This window comes from Choloepus didactylus, chromosome 6 (genome assembly GCF_015220235.1).
Source record: "Choloepus didactylus isolate mChoDid1 chromosome 6, mChoDid1.pri, whole genome shotgun sequence".
Classification (NCBI taxonomy): domain Eukaryota; kingdom Metazoa; phylum Chordata; class Mammalia; order Pilosa; family Megalonychidae; genus Choloepus; species Choloepus didactylus.
This window is the reverse complement of record NC_051312.1, coordinates 53,144,425-53,148,296: the sequence shown is the minus strand read 5'-3', so window position 1 is coordinate 53,148,296 and position 3,872 is coordinate 53,144,425. Positions and strand designations below refer to the sequence as shown.

General features: G+C 36.5%; 1 pseudogene; it reads left to right on the top strand.

Annotated features, from left to right (window-relative positions):
- Window positions 1-797: 797 nt before the first annotated feature.
- LOC119536930 lies at window positions 798-1,127 on the top strand (annotated as a pseudogene).
- Window positions 1,128-3,872: the final 2,745 nt, after the last annotated feature.

Genomic DNA, 3,872 nt, shown 5'->3' with positions numbered 1-3,872 from the left:
GTTCACTTGTTTATTTCAGCAGCTGCAAGAGATAAATATGGCCGGGCCCAGATGGAAGAGTAAAATGATGACCCAGGGTCAAAAGTGAGAACAGAGAAAGCTCCTGGTTTTCGCAGTAACCAGCTCAGTTTCCAGCAGCATGGCAATGTCAGACAAGCAGATTCCTATGAGACAGCAGTAGCTGCTTTCTTAGTCACCAGGAGGAATTGGCTCCATGTTAACATTACCAAGAAAAGACCACAAGCTACAGAGTTCATGCAAATGAAGACTAGTTCCCATGGAAGAGCTTCCTGTATTAAAATAATTGCCATGTTGGCCTGAGAATGGTCATACAATTCATTTTCAAATTGTTTTTCAGATGATAAACTCTCTTCCTTTACTACATCATTTGGTGTATAGTATCTAGAAGGGTTGAATCTGAAAGAGGAAATTTTAAAACACTGTAAAAATAAATTTATTGTAATTATTGTGGGGAGAAAGTACCCTAGAAATGAAATAATAATAGCATATACCTAGTAGTGCTTATTATGTATTCAGGCACAGGAAAGCTTTACTGCTTCACATGTATTAACATATTTCATCTTCACAAATTACAATTGCTGTTTTTTTATAGAAGTTTGCTTTTAAATGGAGTCATATTTATCACTCTTTTCTTCTGTCCTTTCTCTTTTTAAGAATCAAAAAAGCAAAAAAAATGGTTTAAGGGGTGCCCCTTAGGTCATCACCACTGCCCCTGGTCGCCTTGCACAAGGCAAGCTGGTTGCAGAGCCTGGGGCGGAATTAAACAGCCTCCAACCATGTCGAGTAAAAAGACAAAGACCAAGACCACCAAGAAGCACCCTTGGCATGCAACATCCAATGTGCTTGCCAAGTTGACCAGTCACAGATTCAGGAGTTCAAGAGGTCTTCAACATGATTGATCATAACAGAGATGGATTCATCAACAAGGAAGATACTACCTGAGAGAGCCGCTGACGACCATGGGAGATCAGTTTGTAGACGAAGAGGTAGACCAGCTGTATGGAGAGGTGCCCATGGACAAAAAGGGAAACTTCAGCTACATTGAGTTCACGTGCATCCTTAAACATGGAGCAAAGGACAAGGATGACAGAAAGAACTGTAGCTAAAACCTTCCAGTTACTTTGTATTACTCTAAATTATTTCCCAGACACCTTACTTCACCTTCATAGAACCTGTTGCATGCACTTAGTTTCACAGTTTTGTCTGTTTTTCCTTTTGGTATATTTATTACAGATTTTTCTGCCACTTCACACTTGTATAATCAGACTGGAAATAGGGATGAGGTTGTAAATTTATTGAAAAAGAGATTGTGAATAAAACTCAACAAATGTATAAGCCAATGGATTTTTTTTCTAATGGTTTAAGGATTAAAAAAAATCCCCAAATCATAGAAATGTTCTTCCAAATTATCTTTAACAAAATTTTTTTATTAGAGAAGTTGTAAGTTTACAGAACAATCCTGAATAAAATTCAGGATTCCCATACACCACCACACCACCAACACCTTGCATTGGTGTAGAACATTTGTTACGATTGATGATAGTAGTTTTCTATAATTGTACTACTGTTTTAACAGTAGTTACCTTTGTTACAACTAATGAAAGATTATTAAAATAGTACTATTAACTACTATCTGTACTTTACATTTGCTGTATTTTTCCCACATACCACCCTATTATTAACACCTTGTATTAGTGTTATACATTTATTATAATTCATGAAAGAACATTCTTATATTATTAACTATGGCCCATCATTTACAATAGCTTCACTGTGTTATACAGTCCTATATTTTATCATTTAATTTTTATTCTAATAACATATAAGTCCTAAAGTTTACCCTTTTAACCACATTCACATATATAATTCAGTACTGTTAATTACACTCACAATAATTTGCTACCATCACCATCATCCATTTCCAAACCTTTACAATCAACCTAAATGGAAATTCTGTACAAATTAAGCATCAACTCCCCATTTCTAATCCCAATCTATCCCCTGGTAACCTATATTTTAGATTCTAACTCTGTGAGTGTGCTTAATATAATAGTTAACATCAGTAAGATCATACAATATTTTTTTTTAATTTTTAAATTACTTTATTTATCAAATAAAAAAATTTCCAAACAAAATAAAGCAAAGCAATGGGAAAAACAAATACCCTGAAATAACTTCATTCCTTCCAATATACTCCTACCATACCAAAAGAAAATTAATGAACCATAGTCACACCTGAGCATTCCCATATCATTAAGATCACCCTCAATATCTTACAATATTAATATCATATGATATATGTCCTTTTTGTGTCTGGCTTACTTCACTCAGCAAATGTCCTCAAGGCTCATCCATGTTGTCGCATGCATCAGGACTTCATTCCTTTTTGTGGCTGAATAATATTCCACTGTATGTATATAATACATTTTGCTTATCCATTGATTGATTAGACACTTGGGTTGCTTCCATCCCTTGGCAATTGTGAATAATGATGCTATGATCATCAGTGTGAAAATATCTGTTCAAGACCTTGCTTTCAATTCTTCTGGGTATATACCTGGTAGCAGGACTTCTGAGTCATATGGTGCTTCTAAACTTAGCTTCCTGAGGAATGGCCAAACTATCTTCTATGGCAGCTGTGCCATTTTACATTCCCACCACCAATGAATGAGTGTTCCTATTTTTCCACATCCTCTTCAACACCTGCAATTTTGTGTTTTTTAATAGCAGCTCTTCTAGTGGGTGTGAAATGATATCTCATTTTGGTTTTTATTTGCATTTTCCTAATAGCTGGAGATGTTGAGCATCTTTTCAATTGCTTTTTCGCCTTTGTATGTCTTCTTTGGAGAAATGTCTATTTTTTTTGTCCATTTTTCAAATGGGTTGTTTGTTCCTTTATTGTTGAGTTGTACGATGTCTTTATAATATTCTGGATATTAAACCTTTATTGCATATGTGGTTTCCAAATATTTCCTCCCATTGAGTAGGTTGTCTTTTCACTTTTGTAACAGTCCTTTGATGCACAAAGGTTTTTAATTTTGAGGAAGTCCCATTTATCTGTTTTTACTTTTGTTGCTTGTGTTTTGGGCGTAAAGTCTAAGAAACAATGGATGTGCCTTGGTCAACATTTTATGAGTGAAAGTGCTGTACTTCACTGTCTTAGTTTGCCAGGGTTACTCTGAAAAATACTGCCCACTGGGCTGGCTTAACAACAGAAATTTTTGTCTCATGGTTTTAGGAGCTAGACGTCCAAAATCAAGGCATCAGCAAGACCATGCTTTCTCCCAAAAGTCTATAGCATTCTGGGGCTGGCTTGCTGCAGTCTTTGGGGTTCCTTGGCTTGCATTTCTCCTCCTGTCACATGGCGATCTCTCTCTCCTTATGTGCACTTTCAGTTTTTACTGACTTCTGGCTACTTCTTGTGTGGCCTTCTCTGACTGACAGCTTCCAAATTTCTTCTGCTTATAAAGGACTTCAGTAATACAGATTTTTGCCCACCCGGATTCAGTTTGTTCACACCTAGTAGGATCTGAGAAGACTCTATTCACAAATGAGTCCACACCTTAAGTATTAACACATCTTCAAAAGATCCTATTTACAAATGGGTTCAGACCCACAGGAACACGGATTAAGATTAAGAAAATGTATTTTGAGGGTGTACATAACTCAATATACCCTGGTCCCTTTGGGCAGAAAACTTTAAGAGTCACATCTCCTTCCTTCCACCACAGCACTGACAATATGCCAGGTGGTAGAGGCTCTGTCAGTCTGGGTCTCAGAGCACAGAAAATATGGAACACAACTCCTAGCTGACTTTCATTACAAATGTACCATGGGTGGGAAATAGTCCT